Source organism: Manis javanica, chromosome 11 (assembly GCF_040802235.1).
Source record: "Manis javanica isolate MJ-LG chromosome 11, MJ_LKY, whole genome shotgun sequence".
Classification (NCBI taxonomy): domain Eukaryota; kingdom Metazoa; phylum Chordata; class Mammalia; order Pholidota; family Manidae; genus Manis; species Manis javanica.
In genome coordinates, this window is record NC_133166.1 from 49639217 (window position 1) to 49662272 (window position 23056).

The 23056-nt window shown below is 36.6% G+C and overlaps 1 long non-coding RNA gene across 1 annotated transcript in view; it reads right to left on the reverse strand.

The window, feature by feature from the left end:
• Window positions 1-505: 505 nt before the first annotated feature.
• The window catches only part of LOC140844269 (uncharacterized), a 126768-nt gene continuing 104217 nt past the window's right edge, over window positions 506-23056 (reverse strand). The window contains exon 4 of the long non-coding RNA XR_012122418.1: window positions 506-641. This is a non-coding gene — a long non-coding RNA (uncharacterized lncRNA). The remainder of the gene's footprint in view (window positions 642-23056) is intronic.

Consider the following 23056-nt stretch of genomic DNA (forward strand, 5'->3'; position numbering starts at 1 on the left):
AGGGTTCTTTGTGCTCATTCACCCACTCTCAGAATGGACAACCTTTCTTCAGTTTCAGCTGTGCCATTCTCAAATTGGCACACCACTCTTTCCAGTAAATGCCTCTTGGCTATTTTGGGGGTTCTCTTGTTTTTAGGTCTATAATACTCCTTATTGTAGTACTCTTGCTTTCTGATGCCAAATAAAATTTGTAACTACAGGTGTTTTTTTCTCACCACTTCTATTTTGAGGCTTATGGAGATAAATTGTGTCTAGATTTGGTTTAAGTGTCCATGGCTTTTTTATTTTGCTATCTAGCTCTTTTTCATGTTTTTGTGTGGGATTCTGAGAAATTAAAAATCTCTGCCCTGACACTGCTGCCATTGTCCTGAAATCTGTACAGACTATGTATTCAAACCCCAGCTGGACCTCTCCTCATGACCAAGAGAATACTTTGCAAGAGGATAGGTGAGGTATAGGGTAAAGCAGAAAGAAGGTAAGTTTGCCACAGTGAGGAAATATATCATTTTTTAAAATTTTTATAAAATACGATATCTAACAATTGATAACAATTAGCTGTAAAATGCGTCTTCTCCCAGCTTCTCTGCTTATAGTCTCCATCTTCTTATTGTTTAGTGAACATGCTCTACTTCCAAATGAGTCTGTTGAGAACAGAATATTAATCTGTTTAGGCACGCTGGTTTTAAGAATGTCATAGAAGGAAAAAAGTATATCATCAATTTTTTAGTTGCAGTGAATGGACCACTTAAGTCTCTGATAGAAAAATACAGGTTCCCACATGCTACTTTCATTAACAAAAATGGAAGAGCACTAAAAAGCAGAAATTACCGTTTAAGAAAAAAACATAATGAAAAGCAAAACTGGAACCCCTAGTTTTGTTTTTCTCTTATCTCTTTACTTATGAGTTAGTAATGTTATTCTACAAATGTTTGTCAGTTACACTGCATTTCCTTAGGTACTCTTTTTTATGGTAATGTGGCAGGGAAATGGATATAGTATTCAATTACCGAAGTCAAATGCTTGATTGAGTATGCTACTAGGCAGTTGTCTGTGCCTCTGGAATAGACCTGCTATCTAAGAACTTCCTTCTTTCCCTGTATTTATGAGCCACTGCTCAGAATATGAAGCATACTTTGTGACTTTCATAAAAGCTGGCAGGAATGAAAAGGAGAAAATTTTTTACAATGGACTTGCTTCAAGACCAGGTCTGCTCCTTCCATTGTATATGAAAAATAAGGCTATGAGCAACACAATGATGAGAGTTCAAATGATAATCTAGATTGACAGCATTTTTATCCAATATGCTCTTTGATAGTCACATCTATGGAACAAACAACTTTTATTTCCACAAACAGTGGGCTTAAAAGCAAGCCAGGGCTATTTAAATACATGTATGTTGCATGTGTATTACATCAGTGTGTCTCTGTGCACACACACACTCAGGCATACATATCTGTATCCAAGGAGCAGAAATGAAACAAGAACTCATGAGACCATATTTGATATTCAGCTGCTGAGAAATTTGCTTTGATATCTTTTAAGGAAATGAAAGATATTAAACTTACCTTCCATTTGAGCAAATGTTATTATACAGTTCTTAAGGATAAATTGATGTCCATGAGGATATTGAAGGATTTTTTAATTTAATTTTTATTTTTAACTCATCTCAGGGAGAGGACAACAGAAAGATAATACTATGTAATTGAACAAATTCTGCTAGTAGCAACAGTTAATATTTAAGTCTCCTTATTTTTTTCCTATGGAATTAAGCAACAATGACAAGAATTAAGACTAAGTATTATCCAAAGTCAACATTGATAATCCTATCTTATTATAATCAGTGTACTTGCAAAATCAACAGCAAAGGTATAATCAAAGACAGTCCTCATTAACTAAACTGAGGAATAGAAATTCAGAGTCAAATGTGAATAGACACTTCTATATATTGATAACAATTTTGAAAATCAATGTTGTCTTCAGATATATATAGTACCTGAAGTTTCTCTTTTTAATAGACATTTTGATTTATAAAGGCCTCCATGTCAAACATACATATACATACACATAAATACTGCCATATAAATAGTAAGTGCCCCACAAATATTTGTGAAATTATCTAAAATATAGCAGTTATGCTTTTAAAGGGATTCTTATTAGCCAATAAAATATTTTCAGGTCCTTGCAATGAAAAAGTTGTGTAGGTAGACACATGCTATATGCTTTTCACAATAGCCAAGGGATGAAAGCAATCAGGATGTCCATCAATAGATGAATATGGGTAAAGAAAACATGGTATTACATACACCATGGAAAAAGTATTCAACCTTAAAAAAAAAGGAAATCCTACTATTTGCAACAACATGGGTGAACCTGGAGGACATTGTGTTGAGTGAAATAAACCAGACAAAGAAAAGACAAATACTACATGATATCAATTATTTGAGAAATCTAAAATAGTCAAACTCATAGAAACAGAGAGTAGAATGGTGGTTGCCAAGGGCTTGAGGGAAGGGAAAATAGGGCTATATTAGCCAAAGAGTATAAAGTGTCATTTTTACAAAGTAAGTCAATCCTAGAGATCTACTGTATAGCAGGAAACCTATAGTTAACAATACTGTACTGTATATTGAAATATTTACTAAAAGGGGAGATCTTATATTACATTTTCTTATCACAAAAAATAATAAGTTAAAGTCGGTAGGAGGAAACTGTTGGAGGTGATGGATAAGTTTATGGTATGGATTATTGTCGTGGTTTTATAGGTGTATACTTATCTCCAAACTCATCAAATTGGATTATTTTAATATGTGCAGCTTTTTGTATGTCAACCATATCTCAATAGCTTTAAAAAATACTATACATGAAAATATTCACCAATGACTAACCAGTTATAAAATTAGTCTCTCTTTACACATCCTTCCACACTTAACAATAGATTCTATTTCCTATATTATGTCATCCTCTGTAGGCAGGTTTCTCCTATACTTAGCAATAGAGTGAAAGTGTAATTCAAATTAATTTTAAGATAAAATATCAAATCTTACAAAGTTATAGCATTATATAAAGTCTCTAAGTGGGCTACGGGATGTGATTGTTGAGTTTCTTGAATTACCGATTAAATTAAAAAGTTAGATTAGGTAGGATTCTATCATTTAACAATTGAAGAAAAAGAATTCACATGGATGATGCTATAGTAGTTGCTTCAAAATCATAATGATATTAATATCAAAATAGTCAAAACCCTTGTATTTTTTAATGATTTTTTAATACTCATACTATGAAAGTTAAAAAAAGAGAACATTTCATTTATTTTTCCTTATTCTAATAAGCAGCGAACAGCTTCATTTAGAACCTAAATTTCATTAAGTGTAAAATCAGACATGGGTGCTCACTCTGATGACTCCTGCTCAGTTGCAATAGAAGTCCTAGAGAGAGCAATCAGGCAAGAAATAGAAATAAAAGGCATCAAAATTGAAAATGAAAAAGTAAAATAGTCTCTATTTACACTTGGTATAATTTTATATTTAGAAAATCCTAAAGCCTCCACAGAAAAAGTTATATCTAATCTAAAAATATTAGATCAAATTTAATCAAGTTGTAGTATACAACATACAAAAATAAATGACATTTCTATACACCAACAATGAATTATTTGAAAAAGAAATAAAATGATCCCATTTACAATAGCATAAAAACCAATAAAATATTTAAGCATAAATTTAACCAAGGAGATAAAATATATTTACATTGAAAAATCACAAGACACTGATGAAAGAAATTGAAGACACAAATAAATGTAAAGATATCCCTTGTCTGTGGATCGGAAGATTTAATATTGTCAAAATATCCACACTAACCAAAGCCATCTATAGATTCAATACAATCTATATCAAGATTCCAATGGCATTTTTATAGAAATAAGAAAAACAATCTCACAATTTATATGGATGCACAAAACCCCTTAATAACCAAAGCAATCCTGAGAATGAAAAACAAAGGCATCATACTTTCTGATTTCAAGCTATATAATAGAACTATAATAATCAAAATTATATGGTACTGGCATAAAAATATACAAATAGACCAATGGAACAGAATCAATAGCCGAGAAATAAACCCATGCATAGATGGTCAACTAATACTTAACAAGGCAGCCAAGAATACTCAACAGAAAAAAGATGGTCTGTTCAATAAAAGTGGTGGGAAAACTGGATATTCAGATGTAAAAGAATGAAATTAGACCTCTATCTTACACCACTCTCAAAAATTAAGTCAAAATCGATTAAAGACTTAAATAAAAGCCCCAAACCATAAAGTCCTAGAAGAAATAGAGGAAAAAAGCTCCTTAACATGGGTCTTAGAAATGATTTTTTTGGATATGACAAGCCAAAAAATCAAGAATAAACAGGTGGGACTTTATCAAACAAAAAACTTCTGGAGATCAAAAGAAATGATCAAAAAAAAAAAAAAGAAAAGACAACCTTCATAATAGGAAAAAGTATTTGCAAACCATATATCTGGTAAGAGATTAATATCCAAAATATACAAAGAACTCATACAATTCAATAACCACCCCCACCAGAAAAAAAGAAAGAAAAAGAAAAAGAGAAACACAAAAATAATCCAGTTTAAAAAAATGGGCAAAGGACCTGAAGAGATAATTGTCCAAAGACAATATATGAATGGACAACAGGTTTATAAAAAGGTGGTTAACATCTAATCATTAGGAAAATGCAAATCTAAATCACAATGAGATATCACCTCTGGCCTGTTAAAATGCCTAACATCAAAAAGATGAGACAAAAATTTTGGCAAGGATGTGTTGATTGGACTATAAATTGATACTACGGAAAACAGTACAGGGGTTCCTCAAAAAATTAAAATTAGAACTACCAATTGATTCAGCAATTCCACTTCAGGGTATTTATGGGAAGGAAACAATCACTCTGTTGAAGAGATATCTGTACTTCCATGTCCCCTGAAGTGTTATTTACAATAGCTAAGACATGGAAACCCTGTAAGTACCCATCAAAGGATGAATAGATAAAGAAGTTGTAGTGTATACACATACAATGAAATATTATCCATGCATAAAAAAGAAGGAATCCTGATATTTCAGACAAAGATGGAACTTGAGGGCATTATGCTAAGTGAAATAAGTCAGAGAGAGACAAAGACTGTCTGATTTCACTTACATGTGGAATCTGAAAACAAACTAACAAACAAATAAATAAAGAGATCAGATTTGTGTTATCAGAGACAAGAATATAGGAAGGGAGAATTGAACGAAGGTAGTCAAAGTAAAAACTTCCAGTTATAAGATAAATAAATACTATGGATGTAATGTTCATCATGATGACTACAGTTAACAGTGCTGTATGTTATATTTTAAAGTTGTTAACAGAGCAAATCCTAAGAGCTCTCATCATAAGAAAAAAACCTTTTTTTCTCTTTCTCTCTCTTTTTTTGGTACCTATGTGAGGTGACAGATGTTAATTAAACTTACTGTGTTAATCATTTCACAATATGGTAAGTCAAATCCTTATGCTGTACACCAGAAACTTGCACAGTACTATATGTTAATTATATCTCAATAAAACTGGGGTTTAAAAAGAAAAATCGAAGATATTTATTTAGTAACATTTACTTTCATTTGTTAAAAATAAAATATCATTTTATTTCACATTTACTTGTAATGGAGTGCAGAGAGCATCAAGAGTCAGGAAAAAGAACTAATGACACTTAACCTGACTGCCTAGAGCGAGAGCCACCCAGTCTTTTCTTGTGTAAATTACCCAAGGCTTCTGAGAAATGCGCCTACCCTAAGTTGGATAACTAGAAGTGGGCAACAGCCTGGGAACGCCTGGGGATGTAACCCGTGATAAGTCACATAGACATGCTTGGGTAAGCAAGAGATAACGATTGAAGCGGGCAGGCAACTGGCGCGTTCCCTAAAAAGGTTACGATGTTTCCCATTGGTTACAATATAGAGTGTGTTTTAAACCTATTAGTTGTAGAACTGTGCGGGCTTTGGTGTAATGGCTGTGAAGATCCTATATAATCAGTACCCAAAGTTGCTTCGGGGTCGGCAACTGGGACTCGGCCTGCGTGTCAGGGGAGGTGCTGTCGACCCCAGCTTGCTGGCTGAATAAAGACTTTGCTTGGATTTTCATCTCCGTGTCCGTGTGTCTTGTTCTCTGGGAAACCCCGGAGTCCTAGACCCTAACATACTAAAATCTGATGATTTTTATTCTAATAGAACCATTGAAGAAATCTTCTCTTATCAACTGTCCACAGATATTTCTACAGTGCCCTTCAGGAAGCTTCCATTTTATTATTGTATAAAGAAAGGGTTGGAACAAAGAAATAATTTCTTTTCCAAATCTTGGCTTTCAATTACATAATCCTGTCAATTATTTCATTATGATTTTGATAGGCAGAAAGACAGAAATGAGTGGGATGAAAGGAGAAAGGGCCCCCCAAAGATGACTCAGAGAATTGATTAAATAGAGCCAGAAAGCCACAAATGACTCAGAGTTAATCAGATGAAGCCACAGGGTCCAAGAGTGACTCAGGAAATGTCCAGGGTCTCCCAGGTAAGAAACACCAGAAGCACAGGCACAGCACAGCCCTTGTCCCAATTTCACCAATCAGAACAAGCCTAGAGAGCTGACAGCTGTCAGTCAAGGACCTCTCTGCACTGCCAAAAACCACATAAAAGAAGTCAGAGTGAGCAGCCAGGCCTGCCAGTCCTATCTTAGGCAGGCCCACTCTGTGACTGTGCAGAGTGCATTAAAACTTACTTTGCTTTCTTGACTTTGATCTCTCATCTCACTATATCTGACTTCCCTGAGACACTGAGCAAGGTCCTTTCCTTCCTAACAATTTCACTCACAAAGATTCTTTCTTAACATTCCCACAGTTGTCCCTTTAGCTCATGTTTAGCCTACTCTACTCCATACCTTATGTTTAGTAGGCATTACAAATATCTACTGCACCAATTTAGATTATAATGTCAAGAAATAAGCATACATAATACAATTACAAGTAATCCTTCCTACATCAATTAATGAACATAAAAAAATTTTAGATCACTGTTGTACAAAGACATAAGAATTGCTTTAAGTTAAAGAAAAGTTCAGGAAAGCAGTTTATCATAATGGTCGAGAGCACAGGCTTTATAGTTGAGTCCTCAGATCAAAGTCCACTTAAACAGGGGCAAGTTAAACCTCTTTAAGTCCTACTTTCCTTTTCTGAGAAACTTAACTATAATAGCATTCAATAATTATTTGTTGAGTGAAGGATTAAATAAGATACTGCTTATGAAATATACACAGTGACCACCTAAAACATAGAAATCTCTCTTTGAATGTTAGCTATTATTGAGTTTCAGGATGAAGGCTCCCTTATCTCATACTTGGAGATAAGTCAGATATCCCAACCACTCAAACCTATAGTATGTTAACATTAGTGAATCATGCAGGGTCCCTGCAGGAAGTAACATACTCACATATATAAGAAAATTACAAGGGGATAGTGCACAACCATGAAGCTAGTAACTGTAGAGCTGCCATCACCTGTAGGCCTGAAGAAATAGGGCACAAGAGGTTCTCAGCATCTGGATGGAGAGAGTCCTACAGGCAGAGAGGCAGGGACATTTCAATAAAAAACACAGCTAGCCTGGAGTAACCTCTTGCTGAGGAAGCCAGGGGGGCCCAAATCCTACCTTTTTCCTCTCTTGATCTGATCTCTTGCCCTGACTTCTTTATTGGCAAAATGCTATCAGAAATCAGAAATCAAGGGGGCTCCTCCATTGTGTTCACAAAGTTTAGACCCATTCAGAATGCAGATGGCCGCAGAGTAGGTCTGGAGAGACAGAAAGTGATATCTGATACAACTAGCTTGTCTCTTTCTATCTCATTTTCTTAACAAATAATTAACTCAGACCAAACAAACCTAAAAATGGTTCTGACATAGGTTTTACTCTGATTTAAAAAGTAACAAAAGAGAAAAAACTCTAAGTACGGAATGAACATGTGATACCATCTATTATTGGACTTTGATATCCAAATGTTTCCCTTAGGGAAGTTAAATTTATAATGTTATTAATATTTAAACATTTGCATTTTTTATCAATCCAGCCTTCAGACTGATACGGAAAGAATAAAAACTTGGATATATTTTCCTTAAGTCAAAAAGAGTTACTGCATACTTTGAACTGGGAAGGCACACTTAATGTACACATGAGTAATTGGCTTTGATGCAACTGGCAGAGTGCTCTTATGAATTTTGATAAAATATTATTAATCCCAAATGAGAGTGATTGCTTTGCTAACATTATTTGATGTCAGTCACTGTCTCCATGCTTTGCCCCACAGCAAAACAGCTACAAATTGCACAAGTAGTCCACTAGAAAATAAAAGTCCAAGATACATATAGGGGAGTAATGGAGCAGCAAAAATTTCCAATACCTTGTGAACACAATAACTATCTCTAAAGAACAGTGGTAGCCAAATGTTTTCTGGGAAGCCAGGCACAGCTAGGCTCAGACAAAGCTGTTTATCAGGGAAGGAGATGAAAGAAATATACTTGGAATCTCCCAAACAAAAACAAACTGCTTTATGTGAGGTCAATGGAGTGCAGGATTGATGTTTTTAAAAATGTTGTAAGAATGAATAGAAGAATCTAGAAATGAGCAAAGGCAATGGGGTGTTACAGGACCATCTTGCTTGTGGCGAATAAAAGTGTATTTTATAATGACAACCAGATAAATCTCCACACGGTCTAAAAATCTCACAGTAAAATCAAATGAGAAAAGCATCTCTGGACCTCATGAATACCCTTGAACAAATGGTGTACAAAGGCTAGGGAATCAAGCTAAATCATCAACAAATGGTATTGATGATTTGCTGTGAAAAAGATCTTTCTGTGCCTGCTATCCCAAAAGTCTTCTTTGAACTAGCCTGCATTTTATTTACTTATTGAATAAGCTACCTACTTACAGCAAATACAAGTCAGAAAGTTTAGAAATCAAAACATGATTGTGTAATGTCCATTCATTCAAAAATATTATATATCTGATTGAATTTCCACTACTGAAATTAAATGAGCTCTATTATTTGTTTTGCCTCCAACTCTGAACCCTTAGAGGACTGTAGAGACTCATCACTGACCCAGAGACATCACTGAGAATGAATGCTTTCAGAGGGATAGCTTTATTAAAAACCCTCACAGGTGATCAAATATTCAGGGATTACATAGGAAGGCCAAAATTCCTGTGGGTACTCCCAAGGGTTCAAAGCCTTCATTTTCCTTCTGTCTATTCACCATTGAAAAATGATCATCAGAATGGAATCTGCTAGTGTAAGCCATTGATGCATCCTGTCCTCTTGATCTTATGACAACTACAGAAAAACAAAGAATTCTGTAAGAGAAAAACAGAACCATTTGATTTCAACAACCTGAACTTGCCCCAAATTTATACCCAGGGCACTTGGTAGTGAAATTTTAACTCTTAGAAGGGAATATTCCTAAACCATTTACATGACCAATTGGACATAGAAATTTTATGTAATCCAGTAACTATGTAAGCATACTTTGTGCCCAGATCCTCACTGAGCTCAGAGCAGCCACAAGAGAAAACAGAAGTCAATGCTGGAAGGGTTTAGACATCCAATGTAAATGAAAGCCCAAATAGAGGCCTAAATATTCAGTGCCAGGTTCAGAGAACAAATGGAAACTCAGAAATGCTGATGTTTAGCAGAGCATGGATAAATGGATCAAATTAAAGTCTCCACTTGTTTGAGTAAAAGTGATTTTTTTTAAAGTATCTGCTGAAATCTACCTAAATCTTCAAGGCTTGTGCAACAAGACAAGACATAGTAAAAGCTTGCTAAATCATAATTTAACATTTTTAACAAAGTCAGTGATAGAATTAGTCATACTTGTTTATTGAGATTTCATTGCTATTGAGGTTTTCCTGGAGAAGAGAAGATACAATCCTACCTTTACAGCTGGGTAGAATTCCTGAACTGAAATGTACTTTAGTGGGCATCTAATGTTGGTTCTCAATCTTCACTATGCAACAGCATGAGCTCTGAAGATAAGAAGAAATGGTATCGTAGCCCCACTCCTGGAGGTCCTGGTTCATTTGCTATGGGATGAGGCTGGTATTATCTCTTGTGTTCCCAGGGTAATTTGGTTGCACAATGAGGGCTGATAACCACTGGTGTAGCTGAACCTGAATCAGCCATTTTGATGCCGGGGTTCATGTTCACAGAGCAAAAGAATGAACTTCACAACTACTCAAGGTAGGAGAGCAAGGCAGAAGCTTTTATTTATAGAGAAAGCAAGAGAACAGAGCTCCTGGCTCAAGCCAGGAGGGGACAAGAGAGCCCCAGGGTGGTGCATTATCTAGGGGTTTTATAGGTGGTTGAGAGACAAAGGGCTAGGGATGTACACCTGCTAAGTGGTCCCAAAATATTTACCTTTGAAGAAACACTGAGTTTCTTATTAGTCTTCCTGGTTATTTACAAGAATTTTACTGCTCTGATTTCCTCCCAGGATAGCAGCTTCCTGGTCTGGGAGCATACCACTCAAGACTGCCTGCTTTGCTCCCAAGGTGGGCTGAGTTATTGTCTGTTAAGAAACTTACTTTTTAACTAATTGGGTTTTAAGATGCAATCTTATTTTCAAGAAGGAATCCTTCCTGTTTTTACTATGTTGTTTGGGCTTGCTTTTGCTACATTGCCCAAGTTGCAAATCATTCGTTTTAGGGCTGGAGGAAGAAAAGCAGCCCCCGGGTAAAGTTAGAAAAATAAACTGGGCCCCTTAGCAGGCCAAAGCAAATCTCACAACGGATTATCTTGCTTTGTTTTTTCCGGAGGCCTTCCCCCTACTCTGTCTAAACCTATGGTACCTGTCTCAATTTCACCACGTGAGAGAAGAGCTAGAGAGGTTGTGTGATCTGCATAAAATCACTGTTAGTCAGCATAAGCAACACTGAGCTTGTGATCAGACATACGGGTTTATCGTGGCTTTCTTTGCTGAATAATAACGTGAGGTTGTGCAAATCCCATTAGCTCTCAATTTTAAGATACTCATAAGGAAAATGAAAATATAGTGTCAGCTTGATTTACTTCACAGAGTTGTTGAGAGGATCAATATAAAACTATGCGACATAAACGATGTAAGATCACTTGGTAAATGCAAACTATTGCACATATAGTAGGAATGATTATTACTGGCAGTAGAGGCAAGGCCAGGACAGAAGTCTCTGCTATCTCCTCCTAGTTCATTAACTTTTTAAACCGTTCTCTTTCTGTATCAGTGACTACATTATACTACTATTTATCAGGTATTATATAAATTAGCATGTAGTATTAACTAGGTTATTCCCAGACAGCGACAATTAATTTTCATAATCATGACCCAGATGTTGTACAACTTCACTATTCAAAGTGTGGTTGGTCCAAGAACCAGCAGCTTCAGCAATGCCAGGCAGCTTGCTAGAAATGCAAATCTCATGCCTCACCTCAGACCTCCTGAACCAAATCTTCAGTTTAACAAGATCCCCAGGTGATTTGATGCACATTAAAATTTGAAGAGTACTGTTCTACAAGATCTCAAAATGTCTTTGGCATGATGAAACTAGGTTCAGTGCCATTTGAGCAGTTCCTTTTCTGTTTTAATTTTTCAAAAACTAGAAATGTGTATGATATATACGTGTGTAAAGAAGTAGGTTCTAATTCAAACTATTGGTATAAGTATGTCCCCTTTCTCTGTTTCAGCTGAAATAACAGCATTCATTGCATTAAATTAATCAAACTCTCTTTCAATTTCTCTTCATAATAATCAATTCCTAGCAGTAATTTAGATTCGTTTGAACTAATCACTATTAGGTCCTGTGGAGGATTAGGGATTCAACATTTTCATTTCAGATGAGATTTTTTTGAACAGATGTGATTAGACTCTGTATGATCAAAGACCCCCAATGACTATTACATGCCTTTCCTTCCATTCTCCAAAGCCACAAACTCCTTTTACCCAGCCCAGGGTGAAACTAATTTGTGATTCTTAGGCTCACTTAAGGCATGCAGCTTAGTTTGTTATTTGATTACATTTTCTTAAAGAAATCCTTGGTGATTTTAGTTAGAATATCACAATTTTAGAGGAGTTAAAGGAGAAGAATATGGTTTAATTATTCAGACATTTTTTTAAAAAGGAAAGAAAAGAAGTAAATAGTTTTCTCTTTTTTTCTCAAAGATGCTATGCTCCAATTAATTACCCTATCTTAAGTCATTCTCGAGGCTCTGCACAAATTAGGAGTGTCTGAGTGGAAATTAAATAAGGTGAAATCTTAACAAATGACAGTTACATCACTTACTCAGCCATCACACAGACTCTGCATACTGAGTGAGTGGAAATTTTCCTGCAACCCCAGATTTCCCTCCACAACTAATTGGGTGTAAATTGCTGCCTATTTATAGTTGATCTATGAATAGATGTCAGTCCAAAAGTGTCATGGACTTGAGGTATGTTGCAAGAGGCTTATGATGGATTTGTTTCCACAGGAGGTAATGATTTTTGAAAAGTGTGACCACTAAACATGAGCAAGGCAACAAGATGTGGCAGGAAAGTTGTTTCCTAGAACATCTTTTAAACCCTTTGTGAAATGAGCCAGCAGTAAGAAAATTCAAAGTGATCCACAGAGTTTTGGCAGAAGAAGGGGAATAGCATAAGGACAGAGAGAGAACCTAAGCCCCAGACATAAGGTAAAAGCTTGTTGAGGAGGATGAATTTGCTCAAATAGATTCTATCCCTCACCTCCACTCCCAAGAGAAATACTGTCAGCTATTAAAGAGGTGAGAGCTCATTATTTCTGCCATAGTTCTCTGTAGTACAATATAGTAAATGAATTAAATAGTGCAAAATATACAACCTCAGTGCTAGAGATAACATAACCAGCTATGTATAGCACTGGGCTTGTTTTTACATTAATTCCTCTAAGTCTATATCATGTCACATGTCCTTTTCAATTTAATATGACATAGGGCTAAGTCTTTTTTTCTTCACCTTTTATAGGAACATTTCATGCTAAAGTGACATGAAATGCTCATTGGTATATTCACCAGTGTTGACTGTCACTTTGGCTATGTTCTCAACGTCCCTCTCATTGGTAACATTTCTCCCTGTGCTTCCTCATCCCCATTCCAGTCATAAGGACTCATCTCTGTCAGGGTTTGTAGGCAGCCTGTACAAATACATTCTTCATGGCAGTGAGTGTGTTCCTCCTCCGTTTATAGACAAAGAGATAGTCTATCAAGTACAGTGTCTGAGGATGATAGAATGGGTATTTACCATTAGCAATAAATAACTCTAAATTTCCCAGAAGTTTCCCTGTAGATTGAGAAGTGTCTAAAAGTTATTACTTTTCAGTAAATACTCTACATTATGGAGCACTTGAGAGGTTCCAGGTCCAGTAGGTTTCATGGGCCACAAAAACCTTAAATATTCTAGCTTCTGGCAGAACGGAATAGAAAAAGAATCAGACAAGCAGGTTTCCAATATTTCCAAAATGGCTCTATTGCTTAATTACAAACCATCCTCAAATCCTTTAATATCCTCTCCTAGAAAATGTCCACCTTGATGTATTATTGCAGTGATAAAATGGGATAATAAAATACATCTAGAATAGTGCCCAGCAGACAGTAAGAAGGTTTTCAATAAAGGTCATTTCCTCTGTTCTCTTAATTTAAAAATCATTTACAGTATTTTCAAGAATATCAAAGGAGATAAATGGTGCACAAATTAACAGGATAACATAAAGATAGGCTATGAAAATATAGTAAAGGGCAAAATGTAAATACCCATATGCTATTTGCAATTGGTAATTCGGAGACCATGGAGGTTGATTTGAGTTTCTCAGTTTCTAAGTTAATTTTGAGTACACTAAGTATCATTGAAAAATGGTGTGTTTTACACACACTCGAACTCTGTGTCTAGATTTGTTCTAGAACTTTTTTGTTAGTCATTGTATCTAGCATCTCATACATTTCAGAACTGTATGAGCTGTTGCTTTTGGGAAATAAAATTCAATTTTGATCTGGACTTTGTAAAACCAAATGCCTCATCTATCCCATCCCCAACCAACATCTTCTGAGACATGGATGTAACAATATTTTGGCCCCTTTGCAGTGTTATATACTCAGAAATACAGCATATGCCGGCAAACATATCATGTGTATCTTCTGATACTCTGATATTCTGCTTCTATGTATTGATAGAAATGTATCAGTGACCAAATTAAGACTGAAATACTGCTATCACTTGGTAAATAGCTAGCTACGGCCCTGAGCCTTTAAAAGGTCCTCCTATTCCAACTCTTCCCCTGGAATCTTCTACATATCCTCATAATCCAGCAACCAAACACATTTGTGCTTCCAAGGTCCTGCTCTGGTATTAGTCTGTTGTCCTTTCTCTGCATCTGTGTTATGCCTATTATTAAGTAGTTGTGCCACGTAGTCATCTGTGTCTGGGTCCTGGTCCTTATTTCTCCCCAACATAGCATAGAACTCCACCACCTGCTTGTTTCCACGACTGCTTTGATTTCTGCTGCCTACACTCCCTCTGCTACTCCACTGACCCTCGACAATCATGGTGCTGAAAGAGGCTGAAGATAAATTTCCTCTTTTCAGTCCTCAGTTTTATCTCCTCTGAGTCACTTTGGACCCTCCCTTCCTCACATTGAGGGCATGAGAGGTTGTTCTGAGGGCTGCGGCAGGAGTCCTGTCCGGCAGTATACTCTCTTAAGAAAAGCTAGATGCTTCTTAAAGGGCTGACAGAGAGAGATACAAAAGAAGAACATGTGATCCTGGCTGGCTCTGCCAGAATGCCTTCCAGGATGAGGTGTTTTCCAGAACAATAAGATGTCAGGATAGATCATGGTCAATGGCATGAATGAGTTATAGTGTGGCCATTCAAAAGTTATCAGTATCATTATTTCATTCTTTGGGGGTATGGGTGATGAGGCTTTCTGGAATTGTAAGATTTAAATGAAAGATCCTAGGCTGAAGGACTTTGCTCCAATTTTATATATGTCATTTCCTCTATTCCTGGCCTACCTGCAGAAAGAGCTTCAATTGGTCAAGTTCTGCCTCAGTTCTCTGCCTTCTGCCTTGCTCCTTGTTAACCTCTCTGTTTTTTTCATTCACCTGGCTTCTGACATTTTTATCATTATTCTAACCACCCTTCAAATCTGATGATTTATAAGAGTTTCTCCAACCTGAATCATTGCTCCCAGATTTTGAGGGCAAAGATTTAAATTTGCCCTATGAATCTATCCAGTTTCTGTGACTCTTGAAAATTACCCTGCCCTCTTCTACTTTCCACTTATTCCATTGGCTTATATATAACTGTAAGCAATAAAATGTAACCTTCCTAAATTGCCTGTATATATTTTAGAATTATTCAACATTAAAAATCGAATATAAAATTATTTTCCTACTAATAAATATGCCATTTATAACTATTCTTCCAATATGGGGAAAGGCCACAGGACCTTGACACAGGCTCTGAATTGGTCTGTGAAGAACTGTGTATGAAGGATAATCTCTTTTCTTTCCCAGTGGCTAGACAGCCACTATATTCAATTCTGGTATTGGGCTTCTTGCTAAAGCAATGTCCAGAGATTCCAGCCAGAGACGTCAAGTTTTAAAAAAGCAGAGGATCTCATGTACCTGCAGCAGGAGTAGGTGGCATTGACCTATGGAAGCACAGGGATATTAAGCTCTTTTGTGAGGAACTGCCATCCTGTGATTGGTTCTGTTTTTACCCTTTTAATGATTTTATATGCAAAGTAATTAATCTTAATTGTTGATTCGAAATATGGTGAACATGTTAGTGCAATGACCTATCTGGCATTGATTTTTCTGGATACAAAAACTCTTCACGTGTTCATTATAACATGCTGTGGCCAAAACTGAGACAGAGAAATTCAATTAAGCACTTAATCCTCCTGGTTCTCCCCACTTGGCTTATTTTCCAGTGTGGCCTGCCTCAGTCTCTCCGATTAGGAAGACATTAAGTGATGCCAAAGGAAATCACACCTGTTGATTCGGGAGGTGTTAAAAAGTATTGCATTTTTAGCTATAGTAACTCCTTCCTAGTTTTGTAGCTTATTTGGTGAAACAAATGTTTTTCTGTGCACTTAGGCAGTGATAGAATGAATAGAAACCCATGAGAAAACTGCACTATGGATTTTCCTTCCCTCCATCTCTGAACTTTACCTGGAAATTGGCTGTTGAGCTTACTTTTAAATGTGGCTAGCTGGGCCCCACCTCTAAATATTCTGATGCAAAAATTTCTTTAGCAGTCAGAGCTCAAGAATCCAGATGTTTAACCAATCTCCAGCAGAATGTTGGTGTAAACTATGCATTGAGGCATACTCCATAGGGACTACCAGGCCAATTCAGAGCAGATGCTGCTGCCTTCTTCACTGTTCAGCAGATGCGGCCACTACCTTAAATGTGCATCACTTACTTGGTCAAGAAGACAGACCAAGGAAATACAATAGAATATTTAAAAGTAAACCAGAGTTTATAAGGCAATTTGATATTATTATAAAGGTGGCATCTCAAATTAAGATGGAAAAGAAATTTTTTTTCAAGAAATGCTATTAGGACAGTAAACAAGTGGGAGAGGAGTTAGAGACAAGGGACTGGATTGTTAAGGGCCATGTAGGCTCAGGTTATGATTTGGATTTCATTCTGAACAAGGTGGAAAGCCATTGGTTGTAAGCAGGGGAGAAACCTTCCATGACTTATATTATGAAAGGTTCATTTTGGCTGCAATACAGAGACTACACTAATGGATTGGCCCATAGTTCCCTTCTCATAATGATCTGGCTTAACATCCAGTAACTGTGCACCCATGAGCAAAATACTTACCCTCCCTAAACCTCAACATCCTCATCCATTTCATGGGTTAGTAATCAATACTTCACAAGATTGTTGACAGAATTAAATGAGGTAATGTGCATAGGCACCTAATTTTATATGCCTACCAATCATTTCTTTCTTTTCCTTTTATTTCCTTTTAGGCTGGTGTCTAAGTCTTAACTATCCATATGTAGAGTTGTTTATGTAAGGTGACAAAGCCAGAGATGGGGACCTGGGTAGGAAACCGTTGTCTGCTGAGAGGTGGGAGGTCCCACCCTCAGAATCCTCGTTGTTCTTGACAATGTTCACAGTCCAGCTTTAAGCTAAAAAGGATCTTCCACATTTGGTAGAAAAACCAACTTCTTGTGAGTTCCTCAAAATTTTAATTTTTTTCCTCTCTAGTCCCATCAGGAATTTGAAAACAGAATTCTCTATGCCTTATAATAACCAAAATGGCCTTTTCCCTCAGCTTGACTAAACTTCAGACAGGTTTCTTCCTGGCATAAGCTCCTGACCTCCCTTTGCTTAGAACTTTATTTTAGAAAACTTGGAATTATAAATTCTTTCTCTGCCTCTTTGATATATAAATGTTCTCCCAGCCTCTTGCCAGTTTTGCAACTCAGGAATGTCTTTCCCAAGGACCTGAGAGCTATCCCTTTGGAATGGAGTCATCCAGAAAGACAGTGCTCCTGTCTCTTCCATTCTCTATGGGAAGGCAGGAGCCTAACTCTGTGAAGCACCAATTAGCAAACACAAGTGGCACAATCACATTGACCAACCTCCACACTATAATCCTTCTTTACTTTCCCCTAGCTCACCCAGTACCTAAAAATCTCTCCTGCGTCTGTTTAGTAGATTTGAGCTCAATATTGCAATAGTTTTGAATAGTCTTCCCTGCCTGTTTAACTCAGTCCCGTGCAATTTTTCTTTGACAGCAGATACCATCTTGCCAAGACCAGTGTGCTCATTGAAGCCCATGAATGAGACTTAAAATCCAAAATTTCAAGGAAAAAAGTACCCTGTTTCAATGCTACCTGTGACATTCTTATAGTCAGACTGGACAGTTACTCATACAGTAAGGACCTACTTAAACAATTACTCCTAGGAATAAAAAATTGTTCAGAAAGGCATCACAGCCTGCTAATAAATCTTCCTTACCTAAAATATTACTGGTTATATTAACCAGCAAATAAGAACAGCAATGAGAGGCAAAGCATTTATTTGCTATCAAGGAATTATAATTTGGGGAGCTGAGATTCAGGTAGAAACCCAAATAGTGTCCGTTTATAGGATGAAAGCAAGGGGTTTATTATGGGGAAAAATAAAGGGGGCAATTATACAAGATGAACAAAAGGGAAAAATTTCCTATGGGTGTTTATAGGCTAAGTTCATCTGGCCTCTACATTGATTGATTACTCATTCTATATTCAGAAAGTCCTCAACTGCCAGTCTTGTGATCAGAGTGTGTGTTCACCCACTGACTTTTCAACCATTTGCTTGAAACAATTGTCATTTGTCCAATCCAAAGGCCCAGTTCAAACAAAGCTGGGTAAGGCAGTTTCTCTGCAGTGGCCACTCTGACTTTATTTTAAAATGGCTCCAATCATAACATTTTTTCAGTTTGCATATTCAGTTATTCATCAGTGTTCTGTGGGGAAAGTGAGTTGCTAACCTTCTGCAAATGACCACGTTCCCTCCATCTCTGTGGATGTCCAGTAAAATGAACTTCTTACATTGTCCATCTTTGAAGCATCTGTCTGGCTTCTTCAACAGGTAAACTAGGTGCATCAGAGACCACTGGTTGTGGGGCATATATTCAATGTATGTCTTTGATACTGAAGCTGAGGAAAAAGATCCCAGATGCCAGAAACATTTGTAGACAGAAGGTTGTCCTAGTTTTCATTTGCATCTCTTTATTCTCAGCATCAAAGATACTTGTATAACAATTGTCATAAAGGAGAGCTTTCTACTTGCTCATTATATCCATCTTCCTGGGGTAGCAAAATAGCTGGCATTTCCCTTGCTAAATCTCAAAGGCTCTGAGTAAGGCACCACCCTGGACTAGTGGCTTATCCAGCCTCAGGTGAAGCATAAGCCTTCTGCTTCTTGGAGCTTTCTTTCTGTGCTATCCCTGAAGGAGCCTTGAAAGAGGAATAAGCTCTGTGCCTACACTAGCAATGAAGGGCACATGAAATAATGATCATTGCTTAATCAAGACCGATGGGAGCTTTGATCATGTCCAACTTCCCAAAAGAAAAAGTTGCTTTGATGTGTTTGGAGTGAAGGCTGAAAAAAAGAGCTATTTATTAAGTCAGACAAGAGATAACCTCAAATCTAGCATTATACCATTGTGAATTAGTAGAATTAGAAAACTGTGGCAACTTAGGACAGAATGGAGGCTAGAATTTGGGGGTCAATTAAGGGAAGAAAATTTTAACAGTTAAAATGCACAGAACAAGTTGGTGGTAAAGTTTCATGGAAATTCATGAATGAGAGAATCAATTATTTCTACCATTTCTGAAATTACTGAATTCTTTATGTTAGATTTCCAGCAAAAATAAGTTGAAAGCATAATGAATTGCAACAGGAATTTGCACAGATTATACTGTACTTTTCCAAGAGATTATTTTTGCAAGGCTTTCCTTTATGTAAGTTTGGATGAATACATTCAGCAATGAAATTATTTGGCAATTGCCAATTTTTTCTTTATATTGGTTATACCAGGTTTATACTTCTGCTAGTGAATTATAAGAAGGCTAGTTTCTCTATGATCTAGCAAACCCACAGTGTATAATCAAACCTTCTGACCTTTGCCATTCTGAGAGATAAACATGAAGATTCATGTAGCTTTAGTTTACACTCCTTTTATGATGTGTGAGCTCAAACAGGTTTTTATATGTTTAAGAGTCACTTGTGTTTCCTCTTCAGTGAGCTGTTTGTTCGTTTCCTTTGCTTTTATTTATTGAACTGTTGGCCTATTTCTTATTATAGAGCTTACAGTCATTTTTCTATGATATGATTAGCAAATGCCTCCCAGTTTCATATTTGCCTTACGATTTATTTTATTTTTCTTATATAAATTTCAAAACCCTTTTAGTGGAATTTGTCTATCTTCTCCTTTATTTCCTGTCACTTCTGAAAAAGTAAAATACTATAAAAACATTTGTGTCATACCAGAAAAATATTTTAAGAAATTATTCTCCATTTATTTGACCAATATTTTTAGTAGTTCATATTTCATGTTTAAGTCTGGAGTTCATTTAGGTGTGGATTATGAATGCAATTTTATTATTTTACAAGTGAGTGCCCAGATATTCCAACAACATTTATTAAATAATCTATCAGTTCCTCACCAATGTGAAATCTCACATTTCCCACATACTTCTAATCTCATATGTATTTGGTATATTTGTTGTAATTCTATGTTGTCCCATTGACTGGTCTGTATGAGTAATAGTACTACATTGTTTTAATTACTCTAGTTTTATAATACGTTTTAATATCTATTAGGACTATCTCTTCCCCAGATAATCAAACATGTCCCTGGACATGGTGATTTATTTTGTCATAAGCAGTTTTTTCAGTATGAAAATAATGGATAAAATTTGTATTGATATCACATTCAGCTTATAGAATGAATAACTTTATATGAATTGTTAGCACTATTATGTAAATCCTTATAAGAATATAGTATTTTATTTCATTTCTTTGAATTTGGGTCCCCCAGGAGTATTTTAGTTTTCTTCATGTAGATTTGCATATTATTGGCCAAGTTTATTTTCCCATGTTTGTTCTTTCTTGTTTCATTCTTTGTTCCTTCTTGAAAATGTGGAATTTTCAATATGGGACAGAGATTTTTATTTTTAAAGGAGAGAGTTGGTGTGTCTGGAATAAATGGTGTATGATAAGGAGTGGCTGGAGTCTGTACTGGAAAAGGACATCGGAGACAGGTTTAAAACAGCCTTGAGTGAAGGGGAGAAAGCGGCACAAAAGTTCTCAATCCTAATACAAGTTGGTCATGAGCATGGAAGTACAGCGTGGAGAGTACAGCCAATGATTCTGTAACATCTTCCTATGTTGACAGATAGTAGTAACCACACTAGTGGGCGGGGGGGATTTAATAAAATGGGTAACTGTTGAACACTGTGTTGTGTATTTAAAACCAATAGAAGACTGTGTATCAAAAATACTTCAATAAAAAAATGTAATCTAAAAAAAAAGCCTAAAGCCTTGAGTGCTATGATTTTGAATCTTACTCTTTAAATGACAGCTTGTTTCCCTAGGTCAGGGCCTATCTTTGTGACTCACATCTTGAATCCATGGCTTTGGCAGTTTCGGATTAGACCTCATTTTCATCTACCTTAACATTTGGGCCTTTATTCTTCCACACCAGTGGTGGCTCAGCCTGGTTTCTGGACCAGCATTTGTCATGGCCTCAGATAAGAGTCCTATTCATCCGTTCTGGTCCCACAGAACCACATCTTCAGCCCAGCCACTGGACCAACACTTTAAATTTGAAGAGGGAAATTGAAGGTAGATTGTGTTTGAAGATCAATAATCCTGGATTCAGAAGTAAGCATGAAAATGAAGTCATACTTCATGTGCGCTTGGTTTTCACTCATTTGATGTCCTCCATCTGCAGAACAGTTGGCTTGCAGTAACACCTCTGTCCCTCATTATTTGAGGTCATCTTCCTACTTTAAAATCTTAGAAGGCCGCCATTGATATCACACTGTATTTACAAATCCCTCTGGTTAGGGTAACCAACTTGTCCCAGTTTTCTCAAGGCTTTCCTAGTTTAGCATGGGAAATCCCCTATTCTGAAAAATCTCTCAGTCACGAGCAAACCATTACAATTGGTTACCCTACATCTGTGTGCAGTTCAGGCTCCATCTTCTGTCTTTTAGCATTGCTGCGTGTGTCTTCATCTGGAATGAAATTTCACATCACCATGGCCCCTACTCAAGCAGGTACCCATTTCCAAGATACTAACACTCCCATTGTCTGCTTTGTCACCATCCTGTCTCTAATTCTGACACTTCTGGTGCTTGCCTCTTGCTAATCTACTTAAGCACACTCTGTTCCTTTTATATCCCTGCATCACATTGTTCTGCTCATCAAGAGGGGTCCAATACATTATCAGCAATACTAGGAATAATTCGACTGAGCATCTAGGTATTACAAATACTTTAATATTTATAGATTTCATACTTCCCTTTCCTAGGAAACACACACACTACTCAGATGGTTGCTTCTGGCTGGTTTCAAGTACACAAACAATGCACTTATTCTTGGAGTTTCTTTTTCCATATGACCCTCAGGCTCTATTGTGGAATCTGGCTAAGTTAAATCTTTCCTTTGCTCAGGTTGGATGAATCCTTTCCTGAGACTTCTGTATTCAGGTTATCCTTGCACCACTCCCATAGGCTTTATAATTGTTCATATCTCTCTGACTCCTAAGCTTGTAAATTCATTGCCAGGAGGCCCCAGATCCCCATGCAAATCACTGAATAGTTAGGTACAGGACTATAGGTAGGTATATATAATCTATCTTCCATGCAGCTCTGGTCTGTAGCAAGTTGATGCACCCAGTCCAAACTCAGCAATTTTCACTCAACTTTCAAGTAGAATGTGGCTTCTTTCTTAATATTCTCAAGTGTTTTATATGTATGTTTTCACATCATGACTCAGACCCTTTTTCTACTGTAGCCCATATGACTTTCTGTTATAGTTTTTGTTGTTGATGATCTACATTTTTACTTTGTTATGTAACACCTTTGTATATCAGATTTTCAATATATAGTTGATGTTCAAATATCTGTTGTTTGCTTAACAGGCTGAGAGTAACCTCTGGCTTCTCTGATGGCTTTCAATTGCTCTCTTGGTTCACCAGTACTGATTAACTGACCTTGTGTTACCCCCTTATTCTATATTTCCATGGGTTAGCTCATTCCAAAAAGGCAAAATGAAAGACTTGGGGTCCTGCATTGTTGGTTTGAGTCCTGGTTTCACGCCAGAATGAAACAAAGCAAAATCTCCTATCTATAGTCTTGTGTTCATGCCACAGAAGGTCATTGGTTGCTCAAATGTTAGAAGAACTCGTAGTTGTTTTCACTTCA